The sequence below is a fragment of the Macrobrachium nipponense genome, chromosome 22 (assembly GCF_015104395.2).
Source record: "Macrobrachium nipponense isolate FS-2020 chromosome 22, ASM1510439v2, whole genome shotgun sequence".
Lineage (NCBI taxonomy): Eukaryota > Metazoa > Arthropoda > Malacostraca > Decapoda > Palaemonidae > Macrobrachium > Macrobrachium nipponense.
Window position 1 is genome coordinate 38,343,316 of NC_087213.1, and position 27,510 is coordinate 38,370,825.

Genomic DNA, 27,510 nt, shown 5'->3' on the forward strand with positions numbered 1-27,510 from the left:
ATTCTAGAATGTGCAGTACTATTTAGAACAAATTTTACTTGGTATCTCCAGTGTTGGATGCAGATCCTGTCTCCCCCTCCCCACTCGTTGTGGGGTGTCTGTCAGGGGGGTAACATCCCACTAAAATGTCTGGCATTACCATCACAGCATTCTAGTATATGAAGTGGTATTGTAATAGAAATTTTACTTGGTATCTCGATGTTAGATGCAGATCCTGTCTCCCCCTCCCTCTCCCAACTCGTTGTGGGGTGTCTGTCAGGGGGTAACCACCCACTAAAATGTCTGTCATTACCACCGCATTATTCTAGGATGTGCAGTACTGTTGTAGTACAAATTTTACTTGGTATCTCCATGTTGGATGCAGATCCTGTCTCCCCCTACCACCCCCCACACATTGTGGGGTGTCTGACCGGGGGAAACCACCCACTAAAATGCCTGCCAACACCACCACAATACTCTTGGATGTGCAGTGCAATTGTAGTACAAATTACTTGGTATCTCCATGTTGGATGCAGATCCTGTCTCCCCCTACCACCCCCCACTCGTTGTGGGGTGTCTGTCAGGGGGTAAGCACCTACTAAAATGTCTGTCATTACCACCACATTATTTTAGGATGTGCAGTGCTATTGTAGTGTAAATTTTACTCGGTATCTCTCAAGTTGGATCCAGATCCAATTAACGCCCCCTTTTCAGTGCGTCTGTCAAGGGGAACGCACCCTCCAGATTGTCTGTCACTGGTCATTCTATAATCAGTAGAGTCTGCAGATATTTTATATATTAGTTTCATCTGGTATCTCATATACTGGATCTAGACTATTAACGAGCAATTAGTGGTGCTTGTTAAGTAAGCCACCCATGTATTTCCGGCAGACGGTCAGTTTCGCAGTTTACAAGTCTACTCCTAAATACCTGTAGGGGTTAAAGTCGGTATCTCGTTCGTTGTATCTCAATGGTCCGGGCTGCCGCTCTATATCCTTTTTCTCTATATTTTTCCATGACGTAATGCAAAGATGGCATCTGTTGCTCTTTTTCCTGGCATATGAACCCAGACTGTTCTTTACTTATAGATGTTTCCTCCCTTAGCCTTGCCTCTATTATTCTTTCATAAATTTTCCAGGTATAAGCCATCAGTTTTATGCCCCGATAGTTGGCATAATCTTGGATATAGCCTTTATCTTTGTACATGGGGAGTAGCAGGCTGTTTCTCCAGGGGTCAGGTATCTTCTCCTGCTGATAGATCTTATTGAATAAGTCCCATAAGATGTTAATTCCTTCCTCTCCTAAGCACCTCCATACCTCAACTGGCTTTCCATCTGGTCCCACTGCTTTTCCCTTCTTCACTTTACTTAGTGCCCGCCTCGCTTCTCTCCGACTGATCCTGGGGATTTCTCTTTCATTTGCTATTCCCTCCTCATTATGATATTCCTGGGATTTTCTTCATTTGGAAGATTTTCAAAATACTCTCTCCATCTACTTTTAATTTCCTCTTCTGTTGTTAGAACCTTACCATTTCTTTCTTTATTTTGCTTAATGTGTGTGAGGTCTTTTGTTGCTTTGTCTCTAGCTTTGGCTATAGTGTGGATATGTTTCTTTGGCCCTCTGGCATGACGACGTTCTCATACAGATCCTTGAACTTTGCTCTGGCAACTTGTTATTTTGCAACTTTATTTGCTTCTTTAGATGTTTGCTTGTTTTCTTCTGTTCTGTATTGATCATGGTTCTTTTGGGATTCTTTCTTTTTCTTGATCTTGTCTTGTGTGTCTTCATTCCATCACCAGATTTCTTTATCTTTTGGTGGACCTTTGCCTGATGTTTTGCCTAAAATTTCCTCCCCATGTCTTAGAACCACTTTGCTGTTAAACTCCCACCAATCATTTACATCATCTTCCAACTTTATTTCTCTCAGAACATTCTCCTTAAACCAATATGTCAACTCCACATTTTCTGCCTTCTCTAGCTCCCACTATTTGATCTAAGGGTTACCATTCCTCTTTCCCTTTGTCCCTTTTCGGATTGAAAAGTCCGCAACCACTAGCTTATGTTGTTGGCTAACATCCTCTCCATATATCACTTTACAATCCTTTACCTCCTTAAGGTGTTGTCTCCTACAGAGCAGAAAATCAATTTGGCTCTATCTTTCACCACTTCTATGTTACATAAACTTTCTTCAGGAAGAAAGCATTAATTAGTGACAAATATCAAAATGCTACTGCAAAGTACATTATACCTTCGCCTTCTTTGTTCCTCTCCCCTATTCCTAGTCTTCCATGGAATTGAAATCATTCTTCTGTCTGTATACGTTCTGTACCTATGTCCATTTAAGTCTCCACCCAATACAAGTTGAATAATACAACTCTCTTCTACTGGGACTGATGTTAATACATCATCCAACTTCTGCCAAGTGACCTCTCTTCATTATCACATCCAACTTGTGTGGCATAAGCATATATCTCATTTAGGAGTTCTTCTGATAACATTAATTTAATCTCCATTATCTGACTACTAGTTCTTTTAACTTCCACCAGTTTCCTTTAGTTCTCTGTTTACAATGATGCCTACTCCACTTCTACCATTCTCATCTGTCCGACTATACATGAGCTTACACATCCTCTTCCTATTTCCTTTGCTTTATTCTCTTTTCACTTTGTTTCCTGCACACACAATATTCTCTCATATTCATCTTCGTCACCTCTGTACTTTTTCCTGTCATACTACCCAATAATTTTAATGTCCCAATTCTAATCAATTGAGCTTGTTCCTTCATATATATATATATATATACACACACACACACACACACATACACACACACACACATATATATATATATATATATCTATATTATATATATATATTCTATATATATATATATATATATATATATATATATATATATATATATAAACTCAATGTATGGATTGATGCGAATTCTTTCATGTGCGTAGGATAAACGACTGCATGCTCACCTTTGCAAAAATTGAAATTACAAATATAAGTTACCATGTCAAAAAAAAGTATGTAGAAATCACCACTTACAATTCTCGTCGAGGCATTACGCAAGCTTTAGAAAAATCAGCTGGAAAGGTATACCATCAAGTGGCATCAAGTCAACTGTTTCTGTAGGGTTTCACTGGCTAGTGGCGACTTTGAGAGTTCGCATCCCGCAGCTGTACGAAGAGTAATTCAGACAAAAAGCCAAAGAAAGAGAGGGTCAGAGAGCGAAATGGTAACTGTAGATATCGAATACTGGTAGGTGTCCTGCAGTCAAAGCCTATTTCCCAACTAAATTGTTTAGCCTACCGGTAATGGTTACAAGTCTTGAGGACGAGTAGCTTAAGCCTGTGATGGACAAACTGTTCAGAATTGGGGACGGTCTACTACAGCGTACCCCTATTACTATTTAGCCTTTTTTTTATTTTTAGGTCGGCCTTGTAGTGGATATTCTGTCTAAACTATCATTTTGAATAACCAACCACTGCTCATGATTATTTATGGGTAGGCCACCTTATGGAAGGTTACCCTAGTAGGTAGTAGGTAGGCTAGTGAAGTCAAGAGTACAACTTGCCTACTGCACCCATTTAGGTTTGATAGGGAGCTTTAATTTACATTCACAGTGGGTTCTGTGTTTGGTACCAACCTTGGGGATGACTGTAAAATAGTAAAACTGATGTAACCATTTGGTTAGCAAATGACCAATCCAGGCCTCCCTTCCTAACCTAACGTAGGGTACCAAGTCCATACTTACTACCTAGTAGTATAGTTTGTTCTTACACGATATACAAACCCTTGGTTCTTTAGGTATTTCTACAGAAGCAGTCTGCACGGACTGTAAGGAACATAACCGTGGATACGACATCCACTAGCGATTGGGGCGTTCAATGTATTACGCTGTGTTTAGTACTGGCACCGGGGGGGTTAATTACAGTCGTCCGAATAAATATTACTTAAAATTCTTGTTCAGTAGGTAAAACTGCATAGAAAAACCGCAACTGCCATAGTCTAGGCCACCGCAGGTAAGTACCCTAGATCTACCGTCCTTTACATAAGAAATTACTTTCAGTGTAGGCTGTAATTATGGCCATGAAATTCTTGAACAAGGTGGTTAGGCAGTAACTACCATCTGGTGGGCAGGTAGGCCTGGATGTAAACACTCCACTTTGCTTTCGGGCGTCTTCCAATGAAAACGCATTTGTTCCGATACGTAATACTACAAACCATCGGTCCTTTAACAATAGGAAGTAGCTAGCGGCAGCTGGAACGGTCGTAAGCTTCGAACAAGGGGAGAACGGTAGTTAACTGCTTGTCCGACAGTCGCGCAGGTAAACAAATCACTTTTGCTTTCGGCCGCGGGTGTGAAGGACGTGTTCGTCATCGCTCTCTGCCCGCTTCATCGTCGTATGCTTTGTTTATATTGTGTTTTCTACTAATGGTTTGTTTGACTTGAAAATGAAACTAAGTACACTGTTTTCATTTTCATTACTTAATTATGAACCAACATGGAGCTATCGCCGTAGATGCGGCGATTTCCTCTCTTTTCATGAATTGAACACTTGAATTATGTCTCGGTGCGAGGGCGGGCGCGCTCGCGCCGAGTCATGTATTTTGGGCGAAAGTGTGTAATTGAAAAATGTAAGTACTTTTTTCATTAAGTTTTTGCCCTGTGGGTTCGTTACCGAGAGCGTGATTGCGCTCGGCACGAGCCTTTTATTTGGTATGATAAAATGCAATGAAAGTGGATTCGCAATTGCAGTATTCTTTTCATTTTCATTTATTTATTTGCATAAATTTAATTGTTCCGATACGTAATACAAACCATCGGTCCTTTAACAATAGGAAGTAGCTAGCGGCAGCTGGAACGGTCGTAAGCTTCGAACAAGGGGAGAACGGTAGTTAACTGCTTGTCCGACAGTCGCGCGCCGCGCGACTGGGAGGTAAACAAATCACTTTTGCTTTCGGCCGCGGGTGTGAAGGACGTGTTCGTCATCGCTCTCTGCCCGCTTCATCGTCGTATGCTTTGTTTATATTGTGTTTTCTACTAATGGTTTGTTTGACTTGAAAATGAAACTGTAAGTACACAGTTTTCATTTTCATTACTTAATTATGAACCAACATGGAGTTATCGCCGTAGATGCGGCGATTTCCTCTCTTTTCATGAATTGAACCCTTGAATTATGTCTCGGTGCCGAGGGCGGGCGCGCTCACGCCGAGTCATGTATTTTGGGCGAAAGTGTGTAATTGAAAAATGTAAGTACTCTTTTCATTATATTTTTGCCCTGTGCGTTCGTTACCGAGAGTGTGATTGCGCTCGGCACGAGCCTTTTAATTTTGTATAATAGAATGCAATGAAAGTGGATTCGCAATTGCAATATTCTTTTCATTTTCATTTATTTATTTGCATGAAATTTAATTTGGATCAATTTTCGTTCTTACCCGGGAATTGATCCTTACGATTTTTTTATGTGAAAGTGAAATCGCAAGTGCAGTATTCGGTTTCATTTTCATATATATTTTATGATAGCATCATTTGTTCCGATACGTAATACAAACCATCGGTCCTTTAACAATAGGAAGTAGCTAGCGGCAGCTGGAACGGTCGTAAGCTTCGAACAAGGGGAGAACGGTAGTTAACTGCTTGTCCGATCGTCGCGCGCCGCGCGACTGGGAGGTAAACAAATCACTTTTGCTTTCGGCCGTGTGTGGATAGGACGTGCTCGTCATCGCTCTGCCCGCTTTGTCGTTTGCTTTGAGTTTTGAGTATATGCCCTCTTTTCCTAGTGTGATTGAGAATTATTGTAAGTACTTTGCATTTCTTTTGTTCATTTATGATGAGTGAGGAAGAAATGGAGATTTCGCCGCGCCCCCCAGTCGCCCGTAGAGTATGTCCCGGGCTGGAGGGGCGTAGATGTGGCGGATTCAGATCATTTGTGGATGTGGATCCACACGAGGTTTGTACTCGTTGTCGGGGGCGAGAGTGCTCCCGCAACGAGCCATGTGTGACTTGTATGCATTGGTCCGAGGCGCAGTGGGTGCTGTACGAGGGCAGGAAGAGACTTAGGCCGCCCAAGAAGTCATCGGAAAGTCCAGTGACTCCTTTGGTAACGGATACTTCGTCCTCTTTCCTGCCCCCCGGCCAGCCCCCACGTTTCGCGCCTTCCCCTGCGGGGGGGGTAGCGGAGTCCTTCTCCTCTCTCGATCCGTCGAGTGTGGAGGAGGGCGCCCGCTACCCGGACGTCCAGTTGTACTCGGGGTCTTCCGTCCGCTCTGGGTGGGGTTCTTCTCTAAGCGCGAGGAAACCCCTCTAACTAACCCGACTGTTGCTTCCGCAGGTGTGCCATCAGCGAAGGACGACCTGGGACAGGTGTGGGAGTCGCTGGGACTGCAGGGAGTGCCTAGCATACAGGGGTTGATTCAGCGGTTGGCGGGGTCGGCAGTGGTCACTCATGGTACGGTAACCACTACTACCACCACAATTACCACACCAGCATATGAGATGCCACCGCACTTGGTGTACACACCCCATGTCATGTCGGTAACACCCACGGCTGCAGTTCAGAGACCAATTCCTGCCGTGCCAAAGAGGACGGTGCCACCGCCACCTGGGTTCTTTGTATTGCCGACCCCGGACTTCCGCTGCCCAAAGAGTACACCCCTGGACCTGCCGCCAGTGCCGAGGATGACGGTAGCTGCCGACAGGACGCCTGGCTCTCCTGTGGTACCTGCCGTGCCTGCCGTACCTGTTGCTGTCCCTGCCGCTCATTCCCTTTCAGATCAGGTTCCTGCTGCTCATTCCCTTTCAGATGTTCCTGCCGTTCCTGCTGTTCCCGGACCTGTTCCTGTTGTTCCTGCTGTTGGTGGTGTGCTGTCACAGTCTCAGGTCTTTCCGGACAGGTGCAGTCGGGCCCTGTTGCTTCGGCAACTGCCCCGGCTCCCTCCTGGATGGAAGACCTGACGTCTGTCCTGCGGAGCCTGGCGAAGAAAAGAAGAGAGGAGGAGGAAGGTGTCGTCGTCGTCTTCTTTCGTCGTCTGCTGCCTCTCCTTCCCCTTCGACTTCTAAGGCTAAACAGCCGAAGAAGAAGAAGGCTGCCTCCTCCCCCCTAAGAAGACTCCTTCGGGATCTTCTAAGGCCGGCTCCCGCTCAGCTCAGCAGTCGGGGAGCTCTTCTGCTGGTCCTCCTGTTCCTTCGGGAACGGGGCCCGTCGCTTCTTCTGCAAAGAAGAAGTCGACGGGGACCAGAGGTGCACCAGCCTCGGCTGGTGCGTCCTCACCTGGTGCTAGCGGTTCTGCCGCTAAACCAGGTTCCGTCTCGGCCGCTTCTCGTTCGCGAGAAGCACCGAGTGGACGCTCTTCCAAGGAAGACCGTCCAGCCAAAGTTTTGACGTCCGAGCTCGCTCGCCGTCAAGACAGCAGCGCGGAGCAGAAGACTGGTCGAGAGTCGTGCACACGACTCTCGCCAGGCCAGTGGACGCTCTCGCAGCGATCAACTGGCTGCTCGGGCTGACGTGACGGTCGCTGACCAGCCACGGGTTGAGGCGAGGAAGGAGTCCCCGCGGCCGCCGGTACCAGCCACGGCTGGTACCAGCGGCTCGACGCGCCGAGAGGACGCTGGCCGGTCTCGACGCGACAGAGAGCCTAGCAGGTCACCCGTCCGCCGCTCCCGATGGGACCGGGCGGAGACGGTGACCAGCGGCAGCTCGCCTGACGCTAGAGATCGGTCTCGACGTTCTTCACGCCGAAAAGTCCAATCGCCCCAGGCGAGCGGCAAGGCTAGGCCTGCTGCTCGACCGTCACCGCGGGTTGACGATCAGCAGCAGCCCTCCACGCACGCTGGTCCTGCCAGCGAGCGAGGGGGGAGCGTCAGGTCTGCCTCTCCCATACCTTCAACCTCCTCGGGCTATACCGGGAGGAGCGAGGTACCGAGGAGCGATCACGAGAGGTGCGCCGCCGTGACCAGCTATGACGCCGTATGGCTCAGGCACGGTTTTAGGACCGACCAGAACATACGCGCAAGTAGTTGGAGGCGACCGTCAGGGGTCTGTCGCTGTTCCTCCTTCTGAAGGAGGAGTATCGCGGGATATGCTCTTGCTGGAGGGACTGGACGGTCCTACTCCACAAGACGCAGTAACTCCCGAGATACAGAGGAACTTTGCAGAGGTCATGAAGCTGATGCGTCTGCATAATGACCTTGCGGAAGGATCGCCGCTACCACCGGCAGAGCCCACGTCCCGGCTCGAATCATTTTGGGGTCCCAAGAGGGAGCCCAAAATGATGGTGGGGTTACCGCGATCAGAGCTTGCAGACTCAGTCCTGGATCAGGTGGAGAATCTCGTCTCAGGACGGGAGGACTTGCTAAAGTCCGGACGTCTTCTAAGCTGCTTCCTCCTCCTCTACAGCGGCAGAGGCGATTCTACGTGCCTTCGGAAGACCCGTACTGCCCGGAACGGTTAACCCGGGGCCCGTTAGCGAGGCTGACTCCAGGTGTGTCCCCTGCAGCAGCTCCTGTCGGAGAACCTGTGGTTCTCGCAGCAGGAGGCACTTGCCCTGGAATCTACCGCTATGGCAGCATTCCAGGCAGTTTCCTGGTTGGATTTGTGGTCCCTCACAATATCCAAAGTTGCGGCCGGCTCCGGGAGTTCTGCTCTCGAAGACGACGCTTCTTTTAGGAGACTGTGCCAGTCTGGAGGAAGAGCAATCTCTTACCTCGCCCATCAGACTGCTAACCTGTGGGCCAACTTGGTTCTTCGACGTAGGGACGCAGTCCTTACCCTTAGTGACCAAGGGGGCCGGGCGTGAGGCGGCACTCGGGCTTCGAAATGGACCTCTTAGGAGTTCCCCAGCTCTCTTTCCTGGAGAGATGGTGGACGCTGCGGTGGAAAGGCGACGCACTGACGACAGTGATCGCTTAGTTCACCAGGCAGTCTCGAAGGTTACTGGGCAATCTCGAGCGACTGCGGCCAAACCAAAGAGCTTGGCTAGCGCTTCCACGGCGGCGAAGACGGTTGCACCGTCCAAGCCCCGTGTGAAGACTCCTGTTGTTTCAACTTCTGCTAGAGGAGGCCGTAACCAGCCCTCCTCCCAGCCCTCCTTCCCCCGAGGAGGTGGTGGAAAGAAGTCGAAACGAGGAGGGAAACGCTAGGGACGGCGTTCCCCCTCACCTGCTGCCGGAAGTGGGGGGGTGTTGCCTGGCGAGCCATTGGGCGACTTGGCAGGCGCTAACGGCGCCGAGAACTGGATAGTAGACGTCCTTCGGGAGGGGTATCTACTACCCTTCGAGTCTCGGCCCCCCCTCATCTCCAAACCGGTCCATCTACAGACCTATGTCCGGGGATCAGCAAAGGACAACGCTCTTCGACAGGAGATCAAGACCATGCTGGCGAAACGAGCTGTAGAAATCGTGGAGGACCAGTCACCGGGCTTTTACAGCCGCCTCTTCCTAGTGGAGAAGGCATCGGGGGGCTGGCGTCCGGTGATAGACCTCTCTCCCCTGAACCGCTTCGTTCGCACGACGCGGTTCACGATGGAGTCGGCACGCTCGGTGCTCGACTCGATCAGGGGGAACGATTTCATGCTTTCAGTGGACTTGAAGGACGCGTATTTTCAAATACCCATCCATCAGTCCTCCAGAAAGTACCTCCGCTTCATCTTCGACGGGACGGTGTACCAATTCAGGGCACTTTGTTTCGGTCTGTCAACCGCCCCACAGGTGTTCACACGAGTGTTCACTCTGGTGTCAGCTTGGGCCCATTCGCACGGGATACGTCTTCTGAGGTATCTCGACGATTGGCTGGTCCTGGCGAGCTCTCGCTCGCAGTTGCTACAGGACAGAGATCGACTCCTCAAGTTTTGTCGCGATCTGGGGATCGTGATAAACTACGAGAAGTCCGATCTCGAACCCAAGCAGAAGATGAAGTACCTGGGTATGCTGATAGACACGGTAGCAGGGCAGGTCTTTCCCGCAGACTTGCGTATTCAGGCAAATTCAGGGAAGGCAGCCGGCCGGTTCCTGTCTCGGCAGGAACAGGCAGCACAGCAATGGCAAGTCGTGATCGGCCATCTGTCGTCACTCGAGAAGTTAGTCCCTCACGGGCGTCTTCACCTGCGGTCTCTCCAGTGGAGGCTAAGGGAGAGTTGGTCTCAGGCCAAGGATCCTCCTTACTTTCCCGTGGCTATCACGGACAGGTGAGGCAGGACCTAGCCTGGTGGCTCGACGACAAGAACCTCTTAAGAGGAGTGCCTATACGCACTCCCCCCCCGGAGATGCTTCTGTTCTCAGACGCATCGACCGAGGGATGGGGCGCACACCTGCAGGAGTTGCTGACTGCAGGTGTGTGGACCATCACGAAAAGCACCTTCACATCAATGTCCTGGAACTCAAGGCGGCATTCAACGCTCTCCAAGAGTTTCAGGACCGCTTGGTGGGACACTCAGTGGTGTTGATGTGCGACAACACCACAGTAGTGGCATATGTCAACAAGCAGGGGGGGCTAGTGTCTCTTCCGCTCCATCAGTTGATGGTGCAGGTGCACGAGTGGGCCACGGCTCACTCGATAGAGCTGTCAGCACGCTACATTCCAGGCAAGAGGAATGTAGTAGCAGACAAGCTCAGCCGTCGGGATCAGTGATAGGGACCGAATGGTCTCTACACCAAGACGTGGCGGAAAGGCTCTTCAACCTATGGGGGCGACCGGTCGTAGACCTGTTCGCCACCCGGCACAACAGAAAACTTCAGGTTTTCTTTCAGCTGTGCCGGACCCATGGGCAGCTGCAGAGGACGCTCTCCAACACCCCTGGGACAACCTCTTCGCCTACGCCTTTCCTCCCTTCTGTCTGATTCGGAAAGTGATCAGTCGAGCCGCTGGTCACTCCCAATCTCAGAATGATCCTGGTGGCTCCCAAACGGCCTCAAGCCGTTTGGTATCCGGACCTGCTGGCTCTTCTTGCGGACGCACCGAGAGAGCTACCCACTTGGCACAACCTTCTAGCCCAGCCACACGTAGAACGGTACCACCAAGCAGTCCAGTCCTTCAACTTCACGGCTGGCTGTTATCCACCATCTCTTGCGAACGAGAGGCTTTTCTCGTAGCGCAGCAACAGAGATGGCTGGACACGTCCGACAGTCCTCTGCAGCTGTGTACCAGGGGAAGTGGGCCGTCTTCTGTGGTTGGTGTCGTAGACAGGGTCTGTCTCCTCTCAGAGCCACTCTTCAGCAGGTAGCGGATTTCCTCGTGTTTCTTCGCCGAGAGAAGCTCCTCTCAGTACCCACAGTTTAAAGGATATAGAGCCGCCCTGGCTCTCGTCCTGAAACTGAGGGGACTGGACATCTCGAATTCGTTCGAGATCTCCTTGCTAATGAGGAGCTTCGAAAGGTCTTGCCCACCCAGGGAACTCAGGCCCCCTGCGTGGGATGTGACTCTCGTCCTTAGGAGTTTGACTCGAAGACCCTTCGAGCCACTCCGAGAGTCGTCAGACAGGGATCTGACCCTCAAGACCCTCTTCTTGCTGGCCCTGGCATCGGCGAAGAGAGTAGGGGAACTACATGGTCTTTCTTATGATGTTAAACTCACCAGAGGCTGGGGATCTGTGACGCTCGATTTCGTCCCGAACTTCGTAGCCAAGACTCAGAATCCGTCGATCCCTGACGACAGGTTCGAGTCTTTCACGATCCCCTCCCTTCTGGACATAAGGAATTACTTTCAGCGTAGCTGGAATACGGCCATTAAATTCTTGAACAAGGTGGTTAGGCAGTAATTACCGTCTGGTAGGCCGGTAGTCCCGCCTGCCTTGTGGGATCTTTAACTTTTATTTTTTGAATAAATATGTATGTATATACTGTGTTTGATATTAATAATAAATTGAATTTGATAATTAATATGCAAACCCACTTTTTGTGATAGCTTTGATAGCCACCTTTCTACTTTGTGTTAAGGGTTGGCGGCAAAGGTATGCCAATATCTTTTTATTACATATTTTTGCCCTTTAACGTTAGGACAAGTTCTTCCAAAATTTATGCCTACGCTTTGGGAATTACTGAGGGGAAATTCGGAGGTTTGTCCTTTGTTTCTTCTGGTAATTCCTCTTCTTCATCCTTTCGCTAGCTATCTGATGAAGGTAGAAGCAGTAAAACAGAAGATTTAATTGATTCAAATGACATTTGCTGTATAAATGATGATGAAATATCCACGTATTTTTCAAGAACACATATTGGACATTATTCTCAGTGGATTTAACTCTATGTTCAACAAGCGTAGTAGACAGATTGGATTGAATACACTTGATGACTTGCACACCAGTGATCATTTTCCAATATTAATTTCCTTAATGCATAATAGTCCTGTAAAACATGTTCATCATTATATAACATTTATAAAGCAGATTGGGAACAATATAAAAAGCACACTAAAAATGTCCCACCATTTGAATATTTCAAAGACCAAAATGAAACTAATAAATTTCTAGTTGGTTTCATTAGAAACGCTGCTGATAAATCAGTACCAAAGACAAAACCCCATCCAACAAAACACAAAGTTCCATGGTGGTCCGGTAGGCTAACAGAATTAATACATGTAAATACAAAACACTCAATAGGGAGACGATTACATAATTTGAATAAAAAATTCACTAAAATAAATACAAAATTTCCAATATTAGAAGGAACTTTGCAAAAAATGACTATATTATTGCAAAAAATGACTATATTATTGCTAGAAATTTATACTTTAAAACCTGTATGTATATAACAAAATATCTGCAAAATTTAAAAAGGAAGTAATTCATGGAAGAATAATTTCATGGAGGAAATACGTATCGGATCTCTCTAATAATACTCCCATACAAAAAAATGGGAAAAGTTCAGAAAAACAAATGGTACCCATGTTAACCACCTAGACATGCAATATTAAAAGATGGGAAGAGAATGCCTAATCCAAAAGAAATAAGCTATATAATAGGAGAAAACTTTGCAAATGTAAGTAGTGATAAGAATTTAGATGAACACTTCCGCACAAAGAAAAATGATATAGAATTAATAAAAATTAATTTTGAAACAAGAAGGTATATATTATAATAGAAAATTTGATGTAGAAGAATTGGAATGTGCTCTCTCGAACAGCAATAAATCTGCTCCTGGAAGTGATAATATTTGTTGTGAGATGATATGCCACTTAGCACCTTTGGTAGAGTCATACTTATTATAATTTTATAATCATTTATGGCCTCAAAATGTATTTCCTGATGAATGGCATAAAGCTATAATAATTCCTATCCCCAAACCGGGAAAGGATCCAAGCAGTGTTAATAATTACTGACCAATATCTCTAACAAGTTGCTTATGCAAATTACTTGAAAAGATGGTAAATGCTCGACTAACATGGCACATTCGAGAAAATAGAATTTTGACTCTCACTCAATTCGGGTCACAATGTAACAGGTCTACATTAGACACACTCTTTTCTAGAAGACCATATACGCAGAGGATTTGAACGAAAACAGATAACTGTAATAACTGTAGCTGTCTTTTTTTGACATTGAAAAGGCTTATGATACTACGTACATGGAGGTATCCTATATTAAAAACTACAAAACAACAACACCCGTGGACATTCACCTAAGTTCATCCAAAACTTTCTGACAAATTGTGGTTTCATACAATCAACTTACCTGTCAGATATATACATAGCTAAGACTCCGTCGTCCCCGACAGAAATTCAAATTTCGCGCCACTCGCTACAGGTAGGTCAGGTGATCTACCGGCCTGCCCTGGGTGGCAGGACTAGGAACCAATCCCGTTTTCTACGCATATATTTTCTGTCGCCGGTGGTATCAACATCGTTGCTGCCTCCTCTTGACTGGAATTCGCTTTTCTAAGCATTGATCATCTTTTTGTGGACTTTTGGTGAAGTACCTGGATCGTTGTTTTGGCATTCGCTACTGTGGACTGGATTTGGACTTGCTTTTTGAATTTTTCTCCAGAATGTCTGATTCAAGTGTTTGTGTTAGAATGTGTGTGAATGTAGGCTGCAAGGTGAGGATACCGAAAGCTTCGGTTGATCCTCACACTGTATGTCGCAAATGTAGGGGTTTTGATTGTTCTATTTCTAACACCTGTCATGAGTGTGAAAGGTTGAATGTTGAGGAATGGAAGACTCTAACTTCTTACTTGAAGAAGTTAGAAAGGGATAGAGTAAGAAGGGCGGCATCTAAGATGGCGGGTAGTTGTACAAGGCCTATTGAGCCTTTAGACAATTCTAACTCTTCTCTTAATTATGATTCTCTATCAGGACCCTCACTGACTGTACATTCAGATTCAGCGTTCGGAAAAATTGCTGAACTGAAGGCTACCATTCTCAGGATGAAAGCCGAAAGGGCTACCATAAAAGGTAAGGATGGTGAAAGTGACTTTAGTGAAGTGAGTGTCCCCAGTGTTGTGGAGGGGGCGTCTGACCGTCTCTGCGACGCTCCCAGGCCTAGACCTCTTCCAAGCTCCCAAGCCCAGAGGAGAAGGAAAGTCGAAAGCCGTACGGAGGTTGTGGAGAATTCCCCCCGGTCAGGCGTCCCCTTCAGCAGGTGCTGTGCTAGACAGCCTGCTCAGGACCGCTATCGAAAAAGCGTCCTCAGAGAGTGCTTCTCTTCGTCCGCTTCTCCCTCTCCTAAACGACGGGTGGTGGAAGGATTCGGACTTGTCCAGGGCCCCTGAAAAGGCACTGGAGAGATCCTGGTTTGGATTCAAGCCCGGAACGCTTTTCGGAAGAAGAACCTCCTTCTATCAAGAAGGCGAAGAGGGTTTCGCCGTTCCATGATCGGGGCAACACGCTTTCGAGGTCTTCCTCTCCCGGTCAAGAAGACGCAGGAGAAGCGTCCAAAAGGATCATTTTGGCGGTACAGGAACAGCTTTCCGCCCTAGTAGGAGTCCTTTCGAAGGATCCTCCTCGTAAGAAAGACGTCAGACTGCCGGTCAAGAAGACTCGTCTTCCTTCTCCCACCAGGAGTGAGGCTCCTGCGAAACGTGAGTCTTTTGAGATCTCAGATAGAGACTCGTGGGGAAGATATGGATCCGCCAGACAAGCGCGTAGCAACAGCTAAGCGCGAGGGCGTCCTACAGAGAGAAGCGTCTCTAAGAGAGAGTCAGACAGCGAGAAACGCATTGCAGACGAGAGGATTCTCCCAGATGGGATACGTCTGACAGATCAGTAGCTTCAGCCGAGCGCGGAGTTACAAACAGGCGTGAGCATTCATCCAAGCGTGAGGCTCAAGAAGAACATCTGTCACGCAAGGAGGGGACTTCAGGAAGACGCGAGTCTTCAACAAGGCACGAGGTCAGTCAGGCAGGCGCGAGACGGTTCAGAGGCGCGAGACACCAGTCAGGCGCGAGGCGCCAGCCAAGCGCGAAGAGTCAGTCAGGCGCGAGACACTAACCAAGCGCGAGGATCTTGCCAGGCGCGAGGCGCCAAGCGCGAGGAATCAGCCAGGCGCGAGACGCCAGACAAGCGCGAGGCGCCAGCCAAGTACGAAGAGCCAGTCGAACATAGGAGCTCTTTACACTCTCTTAGCCCCTCTCCTATTAGGAGTTTGTCCCAGTAGAGAGAATGGTTGGACCAAGAAGACCAGGAACGAGAAGTGGTCTCTCCTGCTGATCCGATTATGGAAGAGGAATCAGAGGACGAGTCTCACAGTAAGGAAGGACTGTCGAACTACAAAGTCTTGACAGCTCTCCTTCTCCAGGAATACGGAGACGCATTGATCCCTGCCGCTCCTCCTTCGCCTCGTTCTCTGTTTTCATGCTCGAAGACTCCGAAATCGTCGGCTTTCGTGAAGATGAGGACCGACGATTCTATGAAGAGAGCTCTGCAATCGCTTGATAACTGGATGCTTACTAAGAAGGAGCTTTGTAAGGACAGTCTTTTGCAATGCTCCCCCACCTAGACTGACCGGCAAGAGAGGGATTTGGTACCAGACTGGGGAGAATATGGGTCTCACTCTCCCTGCTTCAAGCTGAAGCTGACTTTTCCAGTCTGGTAGACGCATCCAGGAGACATAGCCTTCACACGGCTAAAGATTACTTGGGGCCTTTCAGAGTTGGATCATCTCCTCAAGGGACTTTTTCACATTCTAGAAGTCTTTAACTTCCTAGATTGGTCCCTTGGGGTGATGTCCAAGAAGGCTCATGCCCCTGAAGGGCTAGAACCGGATGTTCTCCTTGCAATTCTGTCATGTATTGACAAGGCGGTGCAAGACGGCTCAGGGGAAGTTTCTTCCTTGTTTGGAGCAGGTCTCTTGAAGAAGAGATCTGTGTTTAGCGCTTTCTTGACGAAAGCAGTATCACACTCACAAAGAGCAGCTTTGTTATTCGCCCCCTATGTCTGATTTTTCTGTTCCCGTCACAGTTGTTGGTGAAAGATATTTCCCGATCGCTGACGGAGAAAGCGACTCAAGATCTTCTACTGCAATCGTCCAGGAAGAAGAGACAGTAATGGTGGTGAAAGAAAGTGGCGTCTACTCCTGTTCGGCCCTTTCGAGGCGGCCCTCCAACTAGAGTTACGCTAAAAGGAAAACGACGAGAAGAGAGGTCGAGCCTCGTTCCGCCCCTTTAAAAGGGGAAAGTGAAGTGGCGCTCCTCCAAACACCAGTAGGTGCCAGGCTCCGGGGATTTGCGGAAGCCTGGACTCGCATCGACACAGATCCTTGGTCGATGTCGGTTCTTCAGAAAGGGATATCTCATTCCTTTCCTGGACAATCCTCCCCTGACGTCAACTCCGAGGGAATTGTCCGCCAATTACAAGGACCCTGTGTTGAAAGATACTCTTCAACAAATGGTGGATCAGATGTGGGACAAGAGAGCTATAGAACTTGTGCTGGATCAAAGCTCCCCGGGGTTTTACAATCGTCTTTTTTCTTGGTTGCGAAAGCCTCGGGGGGATGGAGACCAGTTCTGGATGTCAGCGCTCTGAACAAGTTTGTTCAAAAACAGAAGTTCTCCATGGAAACCTCTGCTTCAGTCCTGGCGGCTCTTCGCCAAGGGGATTGGATGGTGTCTCTGGATCTCCAGGACGCATATTTTCACGTCCCGATCCATCCTTCGTCGAAGAAGTACCTCCGTTCATGACGGGGGGAAGGATCTTCCAATTCAGAGCCTTGTGCTTCGGCCTGTCGACGGCGCCTCAGGTTTTCACGAAACCTTTTGAAAAATGTGGCGAGATGGCTTCATCTGAAAGGAATCAGTATATCTCTTTATCTAGACGACTGGCTTATCAGAGCAAAGTCAGAGGAACAGTGTTTGGAGGACCTGAATGTGACACTAAACCTTATAAAGACTTTAGGATTACTCGTGAACCTCGAGAAGTCCCAACTGATCCCCAGCCAGAACTTGGTAAGGTCATCTGGGGATTGGGGATTTTTTTTTTTTCGGATGGATTCTCGGGTTTTCGAGTATTTCCTTCTCAAGAGAGACTAGCAAGAGGTTTAGAAAAAGTCTCTCTCTTCCTAAGGAAGGAACGGACTTCGGCGAGGGAATGGTTGAGCCTTTTAGGGACCCTTTCCTCGCTCGAACAGTTCTTTCACCTAGGAAGACTTCATCTCCGTCCTCTTCAGTTCTTCCTCAGAAGTTCGTGGAACATGAAGACAGGACTACTCTCGGACTTTTTTCCCATTCCAAATCGGATAAAACGACATCTAGAATGGTGGTTACTCCCACTGAGGGAAAACAAAGGTACTTCCCTGGAAATACAGAGCCCAAACCTTGTATGTTTTTCCGACGCGTCGGAAAAGGTTGGGGAGCAACTTTGGGAAAGAGAGAAGTGTCAGGCACTTGGAATGCTCTTCAAGTGTCCTGGCACATAAACTGCAAAGAACTGCTAGCTGTACACCTAGCTCTAAAGAGCTTCGAACCGTTAGTTTGCAACAAATAGTTCAAGTGAATGCGGACAATACAACCGCTCTAGCATACATTCGGAAGCAAGGAGGTACTCACTCGTATGCCCTTTACGAACTCACGAGAGAACTTCTGTTGGTGGACATCCAGAGGAACATCTCTCTCTTGACGAGGTTCGTTCAGGGAGTAAGGAACGTACGAGCGGACAGACTGAGCAGGAGGAACCAGGTCCTTCATACCGAGTGGACCCTCCACTCAGAAAGTTTGCCTCAAGCTCTGGTCTCTTTGGGGAACTCCTCATGTCGACCTCTTTGCCACGTTTCCTCTCGAGGAGACTGGAAGTCTCTGTTCAGTGTAGAAGATCCCAGAGCTCTAGCAGTAGACGCCTTCCTTCTAGATTGGTCTCAGGGTAGACGTTTACGCATTTCCCCCATTCAAGATTCTGGGCAAGTACTCAGGAAGTTTGTGACTTCAAAGGGGACAAGAATGACCCTGATAGCCCCCTTTTGGCCAGCTCAAGAATGGTTTCCAGAGGTACTGGAGTGGATAGTAGACTTCCCCAGATCCCTTCCACAAAGGAGGGATCTTCTCAGACAACCACACTTCGAGAGGTTTCATCAAAAACCTCCCCGCTCTCGCTCTGACTGGCCTTTCGACTATCGAAAGACTTGTCAGAGCGAGAGGCTTTTCTAGTAAAGCAGCAAGCTCGATCGCTAGAGCCCGGAGAACTTCCACTATCCGGGTTTATCAATCCAAGTGGGAAGTTTTTAGAAGGTGGTGTAAGTCAAAGAAGTTGTCCTCCTCCAGTACCCTCTGTAGCAGAAATAGCTGATTTCTGTATTTCTGAGGGAAGAGTCGCAGCTCTCCGTAGCCACGATAAAGGGCTATAGGAGTATGCTATCGGCCGTCTTTAGGAAATAGAGGCCTAGATTTGGGAAACAATAAGGACCTGCATGATCTGATTAGGTCATTTGAGACCAAGAAGTATAGAATGACTTCTCCCCCTAACTGGAATCTAGACGTAGTACTGAAGTTCTTGACTTCAGAGAGATTTGAACCCCTACATTTGGCCTCGTTTCGTGATATAACGAGAAAATGTTTATTCCTTTTGTCACTGGCAACGGCAAAAAGGGTTAGCGAACTGCACGCCCTTAGTGACAAAGTCGGGTTCAAATATAGATCAGCCATCTGTTCTTTCAAGGAATATTCTTAGCGAAGAATGAAAATCCTTCGAAACCCTGGCCGAGAAACTTCGAAGTAAAAGGATTATCGGGGGTCTCGTCGGCAGGGAACCGGAGAGGTCTCTTTGCCCAGTAAGGGCATTAAAGTTTTACTTCAAAGAAAAAGGAACAGTTGGGAGGTTCTAGACAAGGCCTGTGGTGCTCAGTGAAGGATCCATCAAGACCTATGTCTAAGAATGCATTAGCCTTTTTGTCAGGAGCGTAATTATGGACGCTCATAAGGCTTGCACGGACGATTCCTTAAAACTAAACCTAAGAGTAAGAGCTCATGAAGTGGAGAGCAGTGGCAACGTCTCTACTCTTTTCAGAGAAATATGTCGCTGAAGAATATCTTGGAAGCGACATATTGGAGATGTAATTCTGTGTTTGCGGCTCACTATTTGAAGGACGTGCGTGTGACCTATGAAAAATGTTTTTCATTAGGTCCATTTGTGTCTGCGGCATCCACAATCCTGGGTAAACAGGAGCTTTACACAGCCTTAAATATAGATATGTTCTAGACTTTCTTCTGAACAAGTGCAGTTGTCGCACAAGCGTCCAGTCACTTACAGTTGCAGTAAGGAACTCTTGTGATATCTTGTAATAGAAACCTTAAATATAGATATGTTCTAGACTTTCTTCTGAACAAGTGCAGTTGTCGCACAAGCGTCCAGTCACTTCAGTTCAGTAAGGAACTCTTGTGATATCTTGTAATAGAAAATTTTTTTTAAATTATTGTGTACTTGTGCATTGTGGTTTGAGTTACGGTTGTTGCGAAGAGTTGGGGATAACTCTGAGCAATTTTTAATACTAACATGGTGGTTAGGATCAGGTGGTCGGGATTGATTGTTTGCTCCTTAATAAGGTGTGTTCATGTAAGTGGATCAGCACCCATTGACAAAGTCCTTTCAAGGCTCTGCCGAGAGTGGATAAGACCCCTTCGGCAGACCCACAAGAATTCTTGGCCATAGATCACATATCTCGCTAAATTTGTTTCTTGAGGTGATGCAGACTACGGGAAAACACCCACGGAGTTCTACCACTATCAGGTAGGAACCAGGTTTTTAATTTATACCTACAACAGATGTTGTTTACCGTCTATTCTAGTAGTAGCTGTCTCTTACCCTCCACCGAAGGGTGCCAATCAGCTATGTATATATCTGACAGGTAAGTTGATTGTATGAAAATGATATTGTTATAATACAATAAAGTTTCATACATACTTACCTGGCAGATATATACGATTAGGGCCCACCCAGCCTCCCCGCAAGGAGACAGGTGGAAGAGAAAATATATGAGTAGAAAACGGGATTGGTTCCTAGTCCTGCCCACCCAGGGCGGAGGCCGGTAGATCACCTGACCTACCTGTAGCGAGTGCGCGAAATTTGAATTTCTGTCGGGACGACGGAGTCTTAGCTATGTATATATCTGCCAGGTAAGTATGTATGAAACTTTATTGTATTATAACAAATATCATTTTCAAGTGAGAATTGATGATGTATTGTCCAGCAACATTTCCACTTGAAAATGGTGTTCCACAGGGAAGTGTCCTTAGTGGCACACTGTTTACTTTTAGCAATTAATGATATTAGCCCTTGAACGCCGAAGCGGTAAAAAAAAAATTGTCTCCCGTGTGCCGGAGGTGTTTCAGAGTGAGCGTGGAAGCGGAAAAAATATTTTTTTAAAAAAATCACAGCGCTCTTAGTTTTCAAGATTAAGAGTTCATTTTTGGCTCCTTTTTTTTTTCATTGGCTGAAGTTTAGTATGCAACCATCAGAAATGAAAAAAATTATCATTATCATATATAAATAATGCGATATATGATAGCGCAAAAAAAAACAAAATTTCATACAATCAACTTACCTGTCAGATATATACATAGCTAAGACTCCGTCGTCCCCGACAGAAATTCAAATTTCGCGCCACTCGCTACAGGTAGGTCAGGTGATCTACCGGCCTGCCCTGGGCGGCAGGACTAGGAACCATTCCCGTTTTCTACTCATATATTTTCTGTCGCCGTGGTATCAACATCGTTGCTGCCACCTCTTGACTGGAATTCGCTTTTCTAAGCAATTGATCATCTTTTTGTGGACTTTTGGTGACGTACCGTGGATCGTTGTTTTTTGGCATTCGCTACTGTGGACTGGATTTTGGAGCTTGCTTTTGTGATTTTTCTTCAGAATGTCTGATTCAAGTGGTTTGTGTGAGAAATGTGTGTGAATGTAGGCTGCAAGGTGAGGATACCGAAAGCTTCGGTTGATCCTCACACTGTAAGTCGCAAATGTAGGGGTTTTGATTGTTCTATTCTAACACCTGTCATGAGTGTGAGAGGTTGAATGTTGAGGAATGGAAGACTCTAACTTCTTACTTGAAGAAGTTAGAAAGGGATAGAGTCAGAAGGGCTGCATCTAAGATGGCGGGTAGTAGTACAAGGCCTATTGAGCCTTTGGATAATTCTAACTCTTCTCTTAATTATGATTCTGTATCAGGACCCTCACTGGCCGTACATTCAGATTCGGCATCGGAAATTGCTGAACTGAAGGCTACGCTTCACAGGATGAGATCAAAAATGGCTACCATGAAAGGTAAGGACTGTGAAAGTGATTTTAGTGAAGTGAGTGTCCCCAGTGTTGTGGAGGGGGCGTCTGACCGTCTCTGCGACGTTTCTCCCAGGCCTAGACCTCTTCCAAGCTCCCAAGCCCAGAGGAGAAGGAAAGTCGAAAGCCGTACGGAGGTTGTGGAGAATTCCCCCCGGTCAGGCGTCCCTTCAGCAGGTGCTGTATATAGACAGCCTGCTCAGGACCGCTATCGAAAAAAAAGCGTCCTCAGAGAGTGCTTCTCTTCGTCCGCTTCTCCCTCTCCTAAACGAGGGTGGAAGGATTCGGACTTGTCCAGGCCCCTGAAAAGGCACTGGAGAGATCCTGTTTCGGATTCAAGCCCAGAACGCTTTTCGGAAGAAGCGCCTCCTTCTATCAAGAAGGCGAAGAGGGTTTTGCCTTCCCATGCTGGGGGCAACAAGCCTTCGAGGTCTCCCTCTCCCGTTCAAGAAGACGCAGGAGAAGCGTCCAAGAGGATCATTTTGGCGGCAGGAACAGCTGTCCGCTTAGTAGGAGTCCTTTCGAAGGATCCTCCTCGTAAGAAAGACGTCAGACTGCCGGTCAAGAAGACTCGTCTTCCTTCTACCACCGGAGTGAGGCTCCTGTGAGACGTGAGTCTTTTGAGAACTCAGATAGAGACTCGTGGGAAGATTTTGATTCGCCAGGCAAGCGCGTCACGCCAGCCAAGCGCGAGGCGTCCTACAGACGAGAAGCGTCCTCTAAGGTTATAGAGTCAGACAAGCGAGAAACACATTACAGACCAGAGGATTCTCCCAGATGGGATACGTCTGCCAGATCAGCAGCTTCAGCCGAGCGCGAGGTATTAACCAGGCGTGAGCATTCAGCCAAGCGTGAGGCTCCGAGGACAAGCATCTGTCACGCAAGGATGTGGCACCGGGAAGACGCGAGACTTCAACAAGGCACGAAGCGTCAGTCAGACGCGAGACCTTTGAGAGGCGCGAGGCACCAGTCAGGCGCGAGGCGCCAGCCAAGCGCGAAGACTCAGTCAGGCGCGAGACGCCAGCCAAGCGCGAGGATCCTGCCAGGCGCGAGGCGCCAGCCAAGCGCGAGGAGTCAGCCAGGCGCGAGGCGCCAGCCAAGCGCGAGGCTCCAGCCAGGCGCGAGGCGCCAGCCAGGCGCGAGGCGCCAGCCAAGTACGAAGAGCCAGTCAGGCATAGGAGCTCTATACACTCTCTTAGCCCCTCTCCTATTAGGAGTTTGTCTCCAGTAGAGAGAGTGGTTGGGCAGGAAGACCCGGAACGGGAAGTGGCCTCTCCTACTGATCCGATTATGGAAGAGGAATCAGAGGACGAGTCTCACGGTAAAGAAGGACTGTCGAACTACAAAGTTTTGACAGCTCTCCTTCTCCAGGAATACGGAGATGCATTGATCCCTGCCGCTCCTCCTTCGCCTCGTTCACTGTTTTCATGCTCGAAGACTCCGAAAATCGTCGGCTTTCTTGAAGATGAGACGAGCGATTTCTATGAAGAGAGCTCTGCAATCGCTTGGATAAACTGGTGGCTAACTAAGAAAAGAAACTAGTTAGGACAGTCTTTTGCATGCCCTCCCCCTAGACTTACGGGCAAGAGAGGAATTTGGTACCAGACTGGGGAGAATATGGGTCTCACTCTCCCAGCTTCAGCTGAAGTCTGACTTTTCCAGTCTGGTAGACGCTCCAGGAGACACAGCCTTCAACAGGCTAAGATTACTTGGGGACTTTCAGAGTTGGATCATCTCATCAAGGGACTATTTCACATTCTAGAAGTCTTTAACTTTCTAGATTGGTCCCTTGGGGTGATGTCCAGAAGGCTCATGCCCCTGAAGGGCTAGAACCGGATGTACTCCTGGCAATTTTGTCATGTATTGACAAGGCGGTGCAAGACGGCTCAGGGGAAGTTTCTTCCTTATTTGGAGCAGGTCTCTTGAAGAAGAGATCTGTGTTTAGCGCTTTCTTGACGAAAGCAGTGTCACATTCACAAAGAGCAGCTTTGTTATTCGCCCTAGATCTGATTTTCTTTTCCGTCACAGTTGGTGAAGGATATTTTCCCGATCTCTGACGGAGAAGCGACTCAGGATCTTCTCCTGCAATCAGTCCAGGAAATTGGGGAAGAGACCAGTGATGGTGGGAGAAAAGAAAGTGGCGTCTACTCCTGTTCGGCCCTTTCGAGGTGGCCCTCCCACTAGGAGTTAAACGCTAAAAGGAAAACGACCGAGAAGAGAGGTCGAGCCTCGTTCCGCCCCTTTAAAAGGGGAAAGTGAAGTGGCGCTCCTCCAAACACAGTAGGTGCCAGGCTCCGGGATTTGCGGAGGCCTGGACTCACATCGACACAGACCCTTGGTCGATGTCGGTTCTTCAGAAGGGATATCTCATTCCTTTCCTGGACAATCCTCCCCTGACGTCAACTCGAGGGAATTGTCCGCCAATTACAAGGACCCTGTGTTGAAAGATACTCTTCAACAAATGGTGGATCAGATGTGGGACAGAGAGCTATAGAACTTGTGCTGGATCAAAGCTCCCCGGGGTTTTACAATCGTCTTTTCTTGGTTGCGAAAGCCTCGGGGGCTGGAGACCAGTTCTGGATGTCAGCGCTCTGAACAAGTTTTTTGTTCAAAAACAGAAGTTCGCCATGGAAACCTCTGCTTCAGTCCTGGCGGCTCTTCGCCAAGGGGATTGGATGGTGTCTCTGGATCTCCAGGACGCCTATTTTCACGTCCCGATCCATCCTTCGTCGAAGAAGTACCTCCGTTTCATGACGGGGGGAGGATCTTCCAATTCAGAGCCTTGTGCTTCGGCCTGTCGACGGCGCCTCAGGTTTTCACGAACCTTTTGAAAAATGTGGCGAGATGGCTCATCTGAAAGGAATCAGTATATCTCTATACCTAGACGACTGGCTTATCAGAGCAAAGTCAGAGAACAGTGTTTGGAGGACCATGACTGTGACACTAAACCTAATAAAGACTTTAGGATTACTCGTGAACCTCGAGAAGTCCCAACTGATCCCCAGCCAGAACTTGGTCTATCTGGGATTCGGATGGATTCTCGGGGTTTTCGAGTATTTCCTTCTCAAGAGAGACTAGCGAGAGGTTTAGAAAAGTCTCTCTCTTCCTAAGGAAGGAACGGACTTCGGCGAGGGAATGGTTGAGCCTGTTAGGGACCCTTTCCTCGCTCGAGCAGTTCTTTCATCTAGGAAGACTTCATCTCCGTCCTCTTCAGTTCTTCCTCAGAAGTTCGTGGAACATGAAGACAGGACTCCTCGGATTCTTTCCCATTCCAGATCTGATAAAACGACATCTAGAATGGTGGTTACTCCACTGAGGGAAAACAAAGGTACTTCCCTGGAGATACAGAGCCCAAACCTTGTATTGTTTTCCGACGCGTCGGAAAAAGGTTGGGGAGCAAACTTTGGGAAAGAGAGAAGTGTCAGGCACTTGGAATGCTCTTCAAGTGTCCTGGCACATAAACTGCAAAGACTGCTAGCTGTACACCTAGCTCTAAAGAGCTTCGAACCGTTAGTATGCAACAAAATAGTACAAGTGAATGCGGACAATACAACCGCTCTGGCATACATTCGGAAGCAAGGAGGTACTCACTCGTATGCCCTTTACGAACTCACAAGAGATCTGCTGTTTGTGGACTTCCCAAAGGAACATCTCACTCTTGACGAGGTTCGTTCAGGGAGTAAGGAACGTACGAGCGGACAGGCTGAGCAGGAGAACCAGGTCCTTCATACCGAGTGGACCCTCACTCAGAAGTTTTGCCTCAAGCTCTGGTCTCTTTGGGGAACTCCTCATGTCGACCTCTTTGCCACGTTCCTCTCGAGGAGATGGAAGTCTTCTGTTCAGTAGTAGAAGATCCCAGAGCTCTAGCAGTAGACGCCTTCCTACTAGATTGGTCTCAGGTAGACGTTTAGCATTTCCCCCATTCAAGATTCTAGGACAAGTACTCAGGAAGTTTGTGACTTCAAAGTGGACAAGAATGACCCTGATAGCCCCCTTTTGGCCAGCTCAAGAATGGTTTCCAGAGGTACTGGAGTGGATAGTAGACTTCCCCAGATCCCTTCCACAATGGGAGGGATCTTCTCAGACAGCCACACTTCGAGAGGTTTCATCAAAACCTCCCCGCTCTCGCTCTGACTGCCTTTCGACTATCGAAAGACTTGTCAGAGCGAGAGGCTTTTCTAGTAAAGCAGCAAGCTCGATCGCTAGAGCCCGGAGAACTTCCACTATCCGGGTTTACCAATCCAAGTGGGAAGTTTTTAGAAGGTGGTGTAAGTCAAAGAAGTTGTCCTCCTCCAGTACCTCTGTAACAGAAATAGCTGATTTTCTGTTATTTCTAAGGGAAGAATCGCAGCTCTCCGTAGCCACGATAAAGGGCTATAGAAGTATGCTATCGGCCGTATTTAGGAATAGAGGCCTAGATTTGGGGAACAATAAGGATCTGCATGATCTGATTAGGTCGTTTGAGACCAAGAAGTCTAGAATGACTTCTCCCCCTAACTGGAATCTAGACGTAGTGCTGAAGTTCTTGGCTTCAGAGAGATTTGAACCCCTACATTTGGCCTCGTTTCGTGATATAACGAGAAAATGTTATTTCCTTTTGTCTCTGGCAACGGCAAAAAGGGTTAGCAAACTGCACGCCCTTAGTGACAAAGTCGGGTTCAATATAGATTCAGCCATCTGTTCCTTCAAGGAATTATTCTTAGCGAAGAATGAAAATCCATTCGAACCCCTGGCCGAGAAACTTCGAAGTAAAAGGATTATCGGGTCTCGTCGGCAGGGAACCGGAGAGGTCTCTTTGCCCAGTAAGGGCATTAAAGTTTTACTTAAAGAAAAAGGAACAGTTGGGAGGTTCTAGACAAGGCCTGTGGTGCTCAGTGAAGGATCCATCAAGACCTATGTCTAAGAATGCCTTAGCCTTTTTTGTCAGGAACGTAATTATGGACGCTCATAAGGCTTGCACGGATGATTCTTTAAAAACTCCTGAGAGTAAGAGCTCATGAAGTGAGAGCAGTGGCGACGTCTCTCTCTTTTCAGAGAAATATGTCGCTGAAGAATATCTTGGAAGCGACATATTGGAGATGTAATTCTGTGTTTGCGGCTCACTATTTGAAGGACGTGCGTCGTGACCTATGAAAATGTTTATCATTAGGTCCTTTTGTGTCTGCGGCACAATCCTGGGTACAGGAGCTTACAACAATCCTTAAAATTTTTTTTTACTACTTAAGTCTTATAGATGTTCTAGACTTTCTGCTGAACAGGTGCAGTTGCCGCACAAGCGGCCAGTCACTTCAGTTCAGTAAGGAACTCTTGTGATATCTTGTAATAGATAAATTTTTTTGAAATTATTGTGTGCTTGTGCATTGTGTTTTGAGTTACGGTTGTTGCGAAGAGTTGGGGATAACTCTGAGCAATTTTTAATACTAACATGGTGGTTAGGATCAGGTGGTCGGGATTGGTTGTGTGCTCCTTAATAAGGTGTGTGTATGTAAGTGGATCAGCACCCATTGACAAAGTCCTTTCAGGCTCTGCCGAGTAAGTGGAGACCCCACCTTCGGCAGACCCACAAGAATCTTGGCCATAGATCACATATCTCGCTAAAGTTTCTTGAGGTGATGCAGACTACGGGGCAAACACCCACGAAGTCTACCACCTATCAGGTAGGACCAAGGTTTTAATTTATACCTACAACAGATGTTGTTTACCTGTCTATTCCAGTAGTAGCTGTCTCTTACCCTCCACCGAAGGGTGCCAATCAGCTATGTATATATCTGACAGGTAAGTTGATTGTATGAAAATGATATTGTTATAATACAATAAAGTTTCATACATACTT

The 27,510-nt window shown here is 47.6% G+C and overlaps 1 long non-coding RNA gene across 1 annotated transcript in view; it reads left to right on the forward strand.

Moving 5' to 3' along the window:
• Nucleotides 1-3,090: 3,090 nt before the first annotated feature.
• Nucleotides 3,091-27,510, forward strand: part of LOC135198602 (uncharacterized) — a 180,294-nt gene continuing 155,874 nt past the window's right edge. The window contains exon 1 of the long non-coding RNA XR_010310846.1: nucleotides 3,091-3,249. This is a non-coding gene — a long non-coding RNA (uncharacterized LOC135198602). The remainder of the gene's footprint in view (nucleotides 3,250-27,510) is intronic.